Source organism: Ranitomeya variabilis, chromosome 5, assembly GCF_051348905.1.
Source record: "Ranitomeya variabilis isolate aRanVar5 chromosome 5, aRanVar5.hap1, whole genome shotgun sequence".
Taxonomy (NCBI): Eukaryota; Metazoa; Chordata; class Amphibia; order Anura; family Dendrobatidae; genus Ranitomeya; species Ranitomeya variabilis.
In genome coordinates this window covers 610093705-610106423 of record NC_135236.1, presented here as the reverse complement: position 1 = coordinate 610106423, position 12719 = coordinate 610093705, and positions in this window count along the sequence as shown.

Genomic DNA, 12719 nt, shown 5'->3' with positions numbered 1-12719 from the left:
TAATAGCCCTCTCTCAGGGGCAAGATGAAGCCGAAATATATTGCCAAAAATTTCGAAAATGGTCTGTGCTTACTCAGTGGAATGAGTGCGCTCTGGCGGCAATTTTCAGAGAAGGTCTCTCTGATGCTGTAAAAGACGTCATGGTGGGGTTTCCTGCGCCTACTGGTCTGAATGAGTCCATGACAATGGCAATTCAGATTGATCGGCGTTTACGGGAACGCAAACCTGTGCACCAGTTGGCGGTGTCTTCTGAAGAGGCACCACAGAGTATGCAATATGATAGCTTTCTGTCCAGAAGCGAACGACAGATTTATAGGCGCAAAAATCATTTGTGCTTCTATTGTGGAAATTCTACTCATGTTATATCAGCATGCTCTAAACGAACAAAGAAAGTTGATAAATCCTCTGCTATTGGCACTTTGCAGTCCAAGTTTATTTTGTCTGTAACTCTAATTTGTTCGTTATCTTCTATTGTTGCGGATGCGTATGTGGATTCTGGCGCCGCTTTGAGTCTTATGGATTGGTCCTTTGCCAGGCGCTGTGGGTTTGATCTAGAGCCTCTGGAAGTTCCTATACCTTTAAAGGGTATTGATTCTACACCATTGGCTAGTAATAAACCACAATACTGGACACAAGTGACTATGCGTATGACTCCAGACCATCAAGAGGTGATTCGCTTCCTTGTACTGTATAATCTACATGATGTGTTGGTGCTGGGATTGCCATGGTTGCAAACTCAAAACCCAGTCCTTGACTGGAAAACAATGTCTGTACTAAGCTGGGGATGTCAGGGAAATCATGGGGACACATCTTTGGTCTCCATTGCTTCATCTATTCCCTCTGAAATTCCTGAGTTTTTGTCTGATTATCGTGAGGTTTTTGAGGAATCTACTCTTAATTCTCTTCCTCCTCACAGAGATTGCGATTGCGCCATAGATTTGATCCCTGGCAGTAAATTTCCTAAGGGTCGTCTATTCAATCTGTCTGTACCTGAACATGCTGCCATGCGAGAGTATATTAGGGAGTCCTTGGAAAAGGGACATATTCGTCCTTCTTCGTCTCCTCTTGGAGCGGGGTTCTTTTTCGTAGCTAAAAGCGATGGTTCTTTGAGACCTTGTATTGATTATAGACTCTTGAATAAGATCACAGTCAAGTATCAGTATTCTTTGCCATTGCTGACAGATTTATTTGCTCGCATTGAGGGGGCGAAGTGGTTCTCTAAGATTGATCTTCGCGGTGCGTATAATTTGGTGCGAATTAAGCAGGGGGATGAGTGGAAAACCGCATTTAATACGCCCGAGGGCCATTTTGAGTATTTGGTGATGCCTTTTGGTCTGTCAAATGCCCCTTCGGTCTTTCAGTCTTTTATGCACAATATTTTCCGTGAATATCTGGATAAATTTATGATTGTGTATTTGGACGATATCTTGATTTTTTCGGATGACTGGGAATCTCATGTTCAACAAGTTAGGAGGGTTTTTCAGGTTTTGCGGACCAATTCTCTGTTTGTTAAAGGTTCAAAGTGTGTTTTTGGGGTTCAGAAGATTTCTTTTTTGGGGTACATTTTTTCCCCCTCTTCTATTGAGATGGATCCTGTGAAGGTTCGGGCTATTTGTGACTGGACGCAACCGGCTTCTCTTAAGGGCCTTCAGAAATTTTTGGGCTTTGCTAACTTTTATCGTCGATTCATAACTGTTTTTTCTAGCGTTGTCAGGCCTTTGACTGATTTGACTAAGAAGGGTGCTGATGTTGCAGATTGGTCTCCTGCTGCTGTGGAGGCCTTTCGGGAGCTTAAGCGCCGTTTTTCTTCTGCTCCGGTGTTGTGCCAGCCTGATGTTTCTCTTCCTTTTCAGGTGGAAGTTGATGCTTCCGAGATCGGAGCGGGGGCGGTTTTGTCGCAGAAAAGTTCGGATTGTTCAGTGATGAGACCTTGTGCATTCTTTTCTCGAAAATTTTCGCCCACCGAGCGAAATTATGACGTCGGTAATCGGGAGCTTTTGGCGATGAAGTGGGCATTCGAGGAGTGGCGTCATTGGCTTGAGGGTGCTAAACATCAGGTGGTGGTCTTGACTGATCACAAAAATTTGATTTATCTTGAGTCGGCCAGACGTCTGAATCCTAGACAGGCGCGCTGGTCGTTGTTTTTCTCCCGGTTTAATTTTGTGGTTTCGTATCTGCCAGGTACTAAGAATGTGAAGGCGGATGCCCTTTCTAGGAGTTTTGAACCTGATTCCCCTGGTGATTCTAAACCTACGGGTATACTTAAGGATGGGGTGATATTGTCTGCTGTCTTCCCAGACCTGCGACGTGCTTTACAAGAGTTTCAGGCGGATCGGCCTGATCGTTGTCCGCCTGGTAGATTGTTTGTGCCGGATGAGTGGACCAATAGAGTAATCTCGGAGGTTCATTCTTCTGCGTTGGCAGGTCATCCGGGAATTTTTGGTACCAGAGATTTGGTGGCTAGGTCCTTCTGGTGGCCTTCCCTGTCTCGGGACGTGCGTACTTTTGTGCAGTCTTGCGATGTTTGTGCTCGGGCCAAGCCTTGTTGTTCTCGGGCTAGTGGGTTGTTGTTGCCCTTGCCTGTTCCTAAGAGGCCTTGGACACACATCTCTATGGATTTTATTTCTGATCTCCCTGTTTCTCAGAAGATGTCCGTCATTTGGGTGGTGTGTGACCGCTTTTCTAAGATGGTTCATTTGGTGCCCTTGCCCAAGCTGCCTTCCTCATCTGAGTTGGTGCCCCTGTTTTTTCAGAATGTGGTTCGGCTGCATGGTATTCCGGAGAATATCGTTTCCGACAGGGGATCCCAGTTTGTGTCCAGATTTTGGCGGGCGTTTTGTGCCAGGATGGGCATTGATTTGTCTTTTTCGTCTGCATTTCATCCCCACACAAATGGCCAGACGGAACGTACTAATCAGACCTTGGAGACTTATTTGAGGTGTTTCGTGTCTGATGATCAGGATGACTGGGTCTCCTTTTTGCCGTTGGCTGAGTTTGCCCTTAATAATCGGGCCAGTTCTGCCACTTTGGTCTCCCCTTTCTTTTGCAATTCAGGGTTCCATCCTCGTTTTTCATCTGGTCAGGTGGAGTCTTCGGATTGTCCTGGAGTGGATACCATGGTGGATAGGTTGCATCGTATTTGGGGGCAGGTGGTGGACAATTTGGAGTTGTCCCAGGAGAGGACTCAACGTTTTGCTAATCGCCATCGTCGTGTTGGTCCTCGTCTTCATGTTGGGGACTTGGTGTGGTTGTCCTCCCGTTTTGTCCCTATGAGGGTCTCTTCTCCTAAGTTTAAGCCTCGGTTCATCGGTCCTTATAAGATTTTGGAAGTTCTTAACCCTGTGTCTTTTTGTTTGGACCTCCCAGCATCCTTTGCTATCCATAATGTCTTCCATCGGTCATTATTGCGGAGGTATGAGGTACCACTTGTGCCTTCTGTTGAGCCTCCTGCTCCTGTGCTGGTTGAGGGTGAATTGGAGTACGTGGTGGAGAAAATCTTGGACTCCCGTGTTTCCAGACGGAGACTTCAATATCTGGTGAAATGGAAGGGCTACGGTCAAGAGGATAATTCTTGGGTTACAGCTTCTGATGTTCATGCTTCTGATTTGGTCCGTGCCTTTCATAGGGCTCATCCAGATCGCCCTGGTGGTTCTTGTGAGGGTTCGGTGCCCCCTCCTTAAGGGGGGGGTACTGTTGTGATTCGGTTCGTGGGCTCCCCCGGTGGTCTCTTGTGGTACTGGTGTCCTGCAAGCTTTGCCTTCTCAGTTCACCTGTTCCTATCAGGATGTGGGAGAATCCTATTTAACCTTGCTCCTCAGTCATTCTAATGCTGGCCATCAATGTATCCAGAGTGATTCTGTTGCATGTTCCTGCTCCCAGTTTTCTGCTCAGCTAAGTTGGACACTTTAGTCCTTAAGTCTATTTTTGTATGTTTTGTCCAGTTTGCACTTATGTGAATCTCTGCAGCTGGAAGCTCTTGTTGGGATGAAATTACCACTCCAGTGGCATGAGTTGTCACATGAGTTAAGGTAATTTCAGGATGGTGTTTTGAAGGGTTTTGCAGCTGACCGCGAAGTCCTCTGTTGTATCTTTCTGCTATTTAGTTAGCGGGCCTCTCTGTGCTAAATCTGCTTTCATACTACGTGTGTCTTTTCATCTGCTCTCACCGTTATTATATGTGGGGGGCTGCTATCTCCTGTGGGGACATTCTCTGGAGGCAAGCCAGGACTGTGTTTTCTTCTACCAGGGGTAGTTAGTTCTCCGGCTGGCGCGCGGCATCTAGAGACAACGCAGGAATGCCCCCTGGCTACTTCTAGTGTGGTGTGTAGGTTTAGCATCGCGGTCAGCTCTAGTTTCCATCACCCGAGAGCTTGTCCGTTTATTCTATGCTTCTGATGTTTCCTTGCCATTGGAAACCATAACAGATGTGGCAGGGGTCCGGATGGTATATATATACAAGGAGGACAGCAGATAACAATATCAATCAGCGGCGCTATATGACATGATGTCCTTTTGCCACATTCATGCTCCCTAATAATATTCCCTGTCATGATTCTCAATGGCGAGAGAACATAGCCCAGCATATATGAGAACTAGCTCTTGGAAGATGGAAACTATACTGACCATGAACTAAACCTGCCGCACAACTAGAAGTGGCCGGGTAGCATGCCTACGTTTTTTTATCCCTAGATGCCCAGCGCCAGCCGGAGAACTACCTAATCCTAGTAGAGGAAAAGACAGTCCTGGCTCACCTCTAGAGAAATTTTCCCAAAAGGCAGACAGAGGCCCCCACATATATTGGCGGTGATTTTAGATGAAATGACAAACGTAGTATGAAAATAGGTTTAGCAAAAATCGAGGTCCGCTTACTAGATAGCAAGAAGACAGAAAGGGCACTTTCATGGTCAGCAGAAAACCCTATCAAAACACCATCCAGAAATTACTTTAAGACTCTAGCATTAACTCATAACACCAGAGTGGCAATTTCCGCTCACAAGAGCTTTCCAGACACAGTAACGAAACAGCAGCTGTGAACAGGAACAAAATGCAAAAACACACAAGGACAAAAGTCCAACTTAGCTGGGAGTTGTCTAGTAGCAGGAACATGCACAGAAAGGCTTCTGATTACATTGTTGACTGGCATGAAACTGACAGAGGAGCAAGGTTATATAGCGACTCCCACATCCTGATAGGAGCAGGTGAACAGAGGGGATGATGCACACAAGTACAATTCCACAAGTGGCCACCGGAGGAGCCCAGAATCCAATTTCACAACAGTACCCCCCCCTCAAGGAGGGGGCACCGAACCCTCACCAGAACCACCAGGGCGATCAGGATGAGCCCTATGAAAGGCACGGACAAGATCGGAGGCATGAACATCAGAGGCAGTGACCCAAGAATTATCCTCCTGACCGTATCCCTTCCATTTGACCAGATACTGGAGTTTCCGTCTGGAAACACGAGAGTCCAAGATCTTTTCCACAACGTACTCCAACTCACCCTCAACCAACACCGGAGCAGGAGGCTCAACGGAAGGCACAGCCGGTACCTCATACCTGCGCAACAATGACCGATGAAAAACATTATGAATCGAAAAGGATGCAGGGAGGTCCAAACGGAAGGACACAGGGTTAAGAATCTCCAATATCTTGTACGGGCCGATGAACCGAGGCTTAAACTTAGGAGAAGAAACCCTCATAGGGACAAAACGAGAAGACAACCACACCAAGTCCCCAACACAAAGCCGAGGACCAACACGACGACGGCGGTTGGCAAAAAGCTGAGTCTTCTCCTGGGACAACTTCAAATTGTCCACCACCTGCCCCCAAATCTGATGCAACCTCTCCACCACAGCATCCACTCCAGGACAATCCGAAGATTCCACTTGACCGGAGGAAAATCGAGGATGAAACCCCGAATTACAGAAAAACGGGGACACCAAGGTGGCAGAGCTGGCCCGATTATTGAGGGCGAACTCCGCCAAAGGCAAAAAAGCAACCCAATCATCCTGATCCGCAGACACAAAACACCTCAAATATGTCTCCAAGGTCTGATTAGTCCGCTCGGTCTGGCCATTAGTCTGAGGATGGAAAGCAGACGAAAAAGACAAATCTATGCCCATCCTAGCACAGAATGCCCGCCAAAATCTAGACACGAATTGGGTCCCTCTGTCAGAAACGATATTCTCCGGAATACCATGCAAACGAACAACATTTTGAAAAAACAGAGGAACCAACTCGGAAGAAGAAGGCAACTTAGGCAAGGGAACCAGATGGACCATCTTAGAGAAACGGTCACACACCACCCAGATGACAGACATCTTATGAGAAACAGGCAGATCCGAAATAAAATCCATCGAGATGTGCGTCCAAGGCCTCTTCGGGATAGGCAAGGGTAACAACAATCCACTAGCCCGAGAACAACAAGGCTTGGCCCGAGCACAAACGTCACAAGACTGCACAAAGCCTCGCACATCTCGTGACAGGGAAGGCCACCAGAAGGACCTTGCCACCAAATCCCTGGTACCAAAGATTCCAGGATGACCTGCCAACGCAGAAGAATGAACCTCAGAGATGACTCTACTGGTCCAATCATCAGGAACAAACAGTCTACCAGGTGGGCAACGATCAGGTCTATCCGCCTGAAACTCCTGCAAGGCCCGCCGCAGGTCTGGAGAAACGGCAGACAATATCACTCCATATTTAAGGATACCTGTGGGCTCAGAATTACCAGGGGAGTCAGGCTCAAAACTCCTAGAAAGGGCATCCGCCTTAACATTCTTAGAACCCGGTAGGTAAGACACCACAAAATTAAACCGAGAGAAAAACAACGACCAGCGCGCCTGTCTAGGATTCAGGCGCCTGGCAGACTCAAGGTAAATTAAATTTTTGTGGTCAGTCAATACCACCACCTGATGTCTGGCCCCCTCAAGCCAGTGACGCCACTCCTCAAAAACCCACTTCATGGCCAAAAGCTCCCGATTCCCAATATCATAATTCCGCTCGGCGGGCGAAAATTTACGGGAAAAAAAAGCACAAGGTCTCATCACGGAGCAGTCGGAACTTCTCTGCGACAACACCGCCCCAGCTCCGATTTCAGAAGCGTCGACCTCAACCTGAAAAGGAAGAGCAACATCAGGCTGACGCAACACTGGGGCGGAAGAAAAGCGGCGCTTGAGCTCCCGAAAGGCCTCCACAGCATCAGGGGACCAATCAGCAACATCAGCACCCTTCTTAGTCAAATCAGTCAATGGTTTTACAACATCAGAAAAACCAGCAATAAATCGACGATAAAAGTTAGCAAAGCCCAAAAATTTCTGAAGACTCTTAAGAGAAGAGGGTTGCGTCCAATCACCAATAGCCTGAACCTTGACAGGATCCATCTCGATGGAAGAGGGGGAAAAAATGTATCCCAAGAAGGAAATCTTTTGAACCCCAAAAACACACTTAGAACCCTTCACACACAAGGAATTAGACCGCAAAACCTGAAAAACCCTCCTGACCTGCTGGACATGAGAGTCCCAGTCATCCGAAAAAATCAGAATATCATCCAGATACACAATCATAAATTTATCCAAATAATCGCGGAAAATGTCATGCATAAAGGACTGGAAGACTGAAGGGGCATTTGAAAGACCAAAAGGCATCACCAAATACTCAAAATGGCCCTCGGGCGTATTAAATGCGGTTTTCCACTCATCCCCCTGCTTGATTCGCACCAAATTATACGCCCCACGGAGATCAATCTTAGAGAACCACTTGGCCCCCTTTATACGAGCAAACAAATCAGTAAGCAGTGGTAACGGATATTGATATTTAACCGTGATTTTATTCAAAAGTCGATAATCAATACACGGCCTCAAAGAGCCGTCTTTCTTAGACACAAAGAAAAAACCGGCTCCTAAGGGAGATGACGAAGGACGAATATGTCCCTTTTCCAAGGACTCCTTTATATATTCTCGCATAGCCGCGTGTTCAGGCACAGACAGATTAAATAAACGACCCTTAGGGTATTTACTACCCGGGATCAAATCTATGGCACAATCGCACTCCCGGTGCGGAGGTAGTGAACCAACCTTGGGTTCTTCAAAAACGTCACGAAAGTCAGACAAGAATTCAGGAATCTCAGAGGGAATAGATGATGAAATGGAAACCAAAGGTACGTCCCCATGAGTTCCTTTACATCCCCAGCTTAACACAGACATAGCTCTCCAGTCGAGGACTGGGTTATGAGATTGCAGCCATGGCAATCCCAGCACCAAAACATCATGTAGATTATACAGCACCAGAAAGCAAATAATCTCCTGGTGATCCGGATTAACACGCATAGTCACTTGTGTCCAGTATTGTGGTTTATTACTAGCCAATGGGGTGGAGTCAATCCCTTTTAGAGGTATCGGAGCCTCCAAAGGCTCCAAATCATACCCACAGCGTTTGGCAAAGGACCAATCCATAAGACTCAAAGCAGCGCCAGAGTCGACATAGGCGTCCGCGGTAATAGATGACAAAGAACAAATCAGGGTCACAGATAGAATAAACTTAGACTGTAAAGTGCTAATTGAAACAGACTTGTCAGGCTTCTTAGTACGCTTAAAGCATGCTGATATAACATGAGTTGAATCACCACAATAGAAGCACAACCCATTTTTTCGTCTAAAATTCTGCCGCTCGCTTCTGGACAGAATTCTATCACATTGCATATTTTCTGGCGTTTTCTCAGTAGACACCGCCAAATGGTGCACAGGTTTGCGCTCCCGCAGACGCCTATCGATCTGAATTGCCATCGTCATGGACTCATTCAGACTCGCAGGCACAGGGAACCCCACCATAACATCCTTAATGGCATCAGAGAGACCTTCTCTGAAAATCGCCGCCAGGGCGCACTCATTCCACTGAGTAAGCACAGACCATTTGCGGAATTTTTGGCAGTATATTTCAGCTTCATCTTGCCCCTGAGACAAGGACATCAAGGCCTTTTCCGCCTGAAGCTCTAAATGAGGTTCCTCATAAAGCAACCCCAAGGCCAGAAAAAACGCATCCACATTGAGCAACGCAGGATCCCCTGGTGCCAATGCAAAAGCCCAGTCTAGAGGGTCGCCCCGGGGCAAGGAAATTACAATCCTGACCTGCTGTGCAGGGTCTCCGGCAGAGCGAGACTTCAGGGACAAAAACAATTTGCAATTATTTTTAAAATTTTGAAAGTGAGATCTATTCCCCGAGAAGAATTCAGGCAAAGGAATTCTAGGCTCAGACATAGGTGCATGAACAACAAAATCTTGCAAATTTTGTACCTTTGTGGCGAGATTATTCAAACCTGTAGCTACACTCTGAAGATCCATTTGAAACAGGTGAACACAGAGCCATTCAAGGATTAGAAGGAGAGAAAGAGAGGAAGGCTGCAGTATAGGCAGACTAGCAAGTGATTCAATTAAGAGCACACTCAGAACTAGAGGAAAGAAAAAAAAAAAAAAAAAATTGTAGCAGACTTCTTTTTTCTCTCCTTTCTCAGCCAGTAATTTAACCCTTTTTTTTGGGCCGGTCAAACTGTCATGATTCTCAATGGCGAGAGAACATAGCCCAGCATATATGAGAACTAGCTCTTGGAAGATGGAAACTATACTGACCATGAACTAAACCTGCCGCACAACTAGAAGTGGCCGGGTAGCATGCCTACGTTTTTTTATCCCTAGATGCCCAGCGCCAGCCGGAGAACTACCTAATCCTAGTAGAGGAAAAGACAGTCCTGGCTCACCTCTAGAGAAATTTTCCCAAAAGGCAGACAGAGGCCCCCACATATATTGGCGGTGATTTTAGATGAAATGACAAACGTAGTATGAAAATAGGTTTAGCAAAAATCGAGGTCCGCTTACTAGATAGCAAGAAGACAGAAAGGGCACTTTCATGGTCAGCAGAAAACCCTATCAAAACACCATCCAGAAATTACTTTAAGACTCTAGCATTAACTCATAACACCAGAGTGGCAATTTCCGCTCACAAGAGCTTTCCAGACACAGTAACGAAACAGCAGCTGTGAACAGGAACAAAATGCAAAAACACACAAGGACAAAAGTCCAACTTAGCTGGGAGTTGTCTAGTAGCAGGAACATGCACAGAAAGGCTTCTGATTACATTGTTGACCGGCATGAAACTGACAGAGGAGCAAGGTTATATAGCGACTCCCACATCCTGATAGGAGCAGGTGAACAGAGGGGATGATGCACACAAGTACAATTCCACAAGTGGCCACCGGGGGAGCCCAGAATCCAATTTCACAACAATTCCCTTTGTTATGAAGGCTGCAGCGGCGCGGTATGCCGCTCTGCACATGCGCCCGCCTCCCTGCTCAGTTGGCTGCCTGGTGGTCATGTGACTGACTGTGACATCTGTCGCACTCGGTCACGTGCTTCCGGTTGTCTGACGTGCTGTGATGGCAGCTGCATGTCTCAGGATGCGGCGTCAGGTAATATAGCACCGCTGATTGATGGGATGGTTGATGGGATGGGCGGTGGTTGGCGAGGCCTGTTAGTCAGAATTTTATTGCAGGAAGATTCCCAGACTAAGGCATTTTCATAGCGCATGTGCCTGTTCATGCATGTAGTTGACAAATTATTGCAGTTTTTGCTTCTACTGAGGTTTTTTATTGTGCAAATTTGTCAGATAACATGAATTGGGTCATCCTTTGTCATCTCAAAAAAGGCCAAAGCTAGGCAACCCTTGCTGCCCCTGTGAACTGCAGACTCATGACCGCTGCTGGCCAAAGCTAGAGTTGTGGCTGAGGATGTAGTGTTTGTCGTGGTTGCATCACTCCATGTCTGTGCAGGAAGCCACAACTTAACCTCCTCATCTTCCTCCTTCATCTACTCAGCTGCGTACCTCTGTGTTCACACCAAGTGGGATCTACAACCTCATCATCATCCTCAGAAAGATCATGCGATCCAGTGGATGGCAAGCACTGCATCAAGTGACCTCTCCACTTCTTTCTCCACCTTAACATCACACAAAGTAAAATCCTCAGAGGTGGAACCCCAATCAAACTTGTTTTCCTCCACATCACAAATTTCCAAATGCCCAACTGACTGTGAGAAGCCACAGATGGGCCATTCTCTGGCACATTTTATTCCATGGGCATCAGAGGTCTGCTTCAAAAACTCACAGAATCCAGAGTTGGAAAGCATCTGCACCGATGCCCAAAGTTTTTTCATGTTGAATCTGGGGCCGGACAAAGTAGGGTCTTAGCAGAATTCAGATCCTCATCACCACATGTTAACCACGTGGGATGGAGGTGATGCTGATGTGACTAAGATACCAGACTCACATGCAGATTGCACTGTGGTGTCAGGGCAGGAAGAGGAAGAGAGTGACTCTCAGGGTTAGGAGTGTGAGAACAGAGAGCCTCATCTACAAGGCGTACCGCTGTGTGGCTGCCAAAGAAAGGTAATGGAGTAGCCTGTCCACTAACAGATGTTGTCAGTGATCTTTGGATAGGATGAGACGGTGTTTGCTTAGTTGAGCTTTTATTAACCCCTTCATGACCAGAGGTATTGTCTTTTTGCATTTTTGATTTTTGCTCCCCCTTTTTCCAACAGCCATAACTTTTATATTTTTCGGTCAAAATAGCTATGCGAGGGCTTGTTTTTTGCAGGACAAGTTGTACATTTGGTATATTGTTTTAACATATCGCGTACTGGAAAACAGGAACAAAATTCCAAGTGCAGTGAAATTGCAATAAAAAGTGCAATTCCACAGTTGTTTTTTTTACCATGTTCACTAAATGCTAAAACTAACCTGCCATTATGATATTCCAGGTCATTACGAGTTCATATGCACCAAACATGTCTAGGTTCTTTTTTATTTAAGTGGTGAAAAAAAATCCAAACTTTGGTAAAAAAAAATAAATTGCCATTTTCCGAGAACTGTAGTGTCTCAATTTTTTGTGATCTGGGGCTGGGTGAGGGATTAATTTTTGCGCACCGAGCTGATGTTTTTATTGATACCATTTTGGTGGAGATATGATCTTTTAATCACCCATTATTGCATCCAAAAAAATGTCATTGACATTTTTAATTTTTTTCTTGTTACGCCGTTTAGCGATCGGGTTAAATTTTTTCTTATATTGATGGATCAAATTTTTGTACATTTGATTTTTTATTGATTTATTTTGAATTGGACGAAAGGGAGGTGATTCGAACTTTAATACAGTGGGTACTGAAAGTATTCATACCCCTTAAAATTTTTCACTCTTTGTTTCATTGCAGCCCTTTGGTAAATTCAAAAAAGTAATATACACTCTGCACCCCATCTTGACTAAAAAAAACAGAAATGTAGTAATTTTTGCAAATTTTTTATAAAAGAAAAACTGAAATATCTCATGGTAATAAGTATTCAGACCCTTTGCTCAGTATGAGTAGAATCACCCTTTTGAGCGAGTACAGCCATGAGTCTTCTTGGGAATGATACAACAAGTTTTTCACACCTGTATTTGGGGATCCTCTGCCATTCTTCCTTGCAGATCCTCTCCAGTTCTGTCAGGCTGAACGGTGAACATTGGTGGACAGCCATTTTCAGGTCTCTCCATAACAACTGTCACCTACTGCGAGGCATGGACGAAACACACGGGGGACCCTGCTGACCGGAGAGACAGAGGTGTTGGCCACGGCCTTGGGTCATAGGATGGAGACTGCGCAGCTCCATAAGTAAGGTAAGAGAATGTTATCATCTTAC